The sequence below is a fragment of the Aegilops tauschii genome, chromosome 3 (assembly GCF_002575655.3).
Source record: "Aegilops tauschii subsp. strangulata cultivar AL8/78 chromosome 3, Aet v6.0, whole genome shotgun sequence".
NCBI classification, from domain to species: Eukaryota; Viridiplantae; Streptophyta; class Magnoliopsida; order Poales; family Poaceae; genus Aegilops; species Aegilops tauschii.
The window spans coordinates 539498742-539499990 of NC_053037.3; the positions used below are offsets into that span (position 1 = coordinate 539498742).

General features: G+C 45.9%; 1 non-coding gene across 1 annotated transcript; it reads left to right on the plus strand.

Moving 5' to 3' along the window:
* Positions 1 to 292: 292 nt before the first annotated feature.
* Positions 293 to 367, plus strand: TRNAP-UGG (transfer RNA proline (anticodon UGG)). The gene has a single exon. It is a non-coding gene; the product is annotated as a tRNA-Pro (tRNA).
* Positions 368 to 1249: the final 882 nt, after the last annotated feature.

Below are 1249 nucleotides of genomic sequence, written 5' to 3' on the forward strand. Positions count from 1 at the left end.
ATATAAAAATCAAGCAAGAAAAAGGTTCTGGCAGGCTGCGTGGGACTGTAAATCCTCTTTCGCTGGCTGGGCCCTTTGGACTCGAAATCCAAACGGAGTGAGTGGTTCGATTCCACTCTTAGAACGAGACTGAATGAAAGAAAATGCAAGTGAAACGAGACGAGAATCAAATTGTAGGCTTCTTTCCTAAAAGCGGTGGTTCTCGCCTCCCCGTGCCCAAAGCGGGGTGGGCGACAGCGCTGCGGTTCTTTTCTTTATCGATCGGGTAGATCCATATGTTCTGAGGGGGGGACGAGGTGTAGCGCAGTCTGGTCAGCGCATCTGTTTTGGGTACAGAGGGCCATAGGTTCGAATCCTGTCACCTTGATGTGGTATTCACACAATGGGGCCGAAGTGCAAAGCCCCGCAGCCTATCCGTGGTCGGGAAGGCAGGGGTATTAAAAGTGAAACTTGGCTTGCGTGTGCGCGCACACAAAGGAGACCGAGTTGGATTGCAAAGCCTCTCAGACGGAAGGAACCTGTTTTAAAAACCCCTTTCTACAATCTTGAGAAATCTCACGCAAGCAACTACACGCCGCAAGTCTTCGGTATTGTTCGCAAGGAATTTGAAAAGATTGACTCCGCTTTTTTTCTTTTCGAGCATGCCAAGCCTCCAGTAGAGCGGAGTTCTGTGCATGAAGTAGGCGCAGTTTACAAATTAGTGAATGGTCAAATGAATAGGCTCGTTTCATCAGGGGTAACCAAGGAGTAAGAATGATTTGATAAAGTAAACATTACCTTTGAGTGCGGTTCCTTCAGAACAAGCTCTTCCCTTTTCAGATTGCTTCTTTGGGCCACTTGAGCATCGACTGGGCAAGGTTGGATTCCCTCTACTTCGGGTGGCTACTATTTCTCAACAATGTTTTTTCATTTGATCCAATAGCCCTCCGTTAGATAGGAACAGCTTTGCTAAATACTGATAACTCTCGAATAGAATATGAGAAGGGAAAGATCCTTTACATAAGGAACTATTGATCATAGGCGTACACTCTGAAAAGAATTGAATGAAACTCTCTTGTTTCGTCAACTTTGATATCATTAGCTGTCTCTGTAGCTGGCTCTCATGTCTGGTGTTCCAAGTAAAAACTTTTCAACTAGCTGGGTCACCGCTGTTTTAAACCCTGACTTGGAATCAGAGCCATAAACGAGTGATTCGGTCGGACGGACGATTGAGTTCTTAAAGCTTGGATCGGCACTTCTTGTGTTGAAA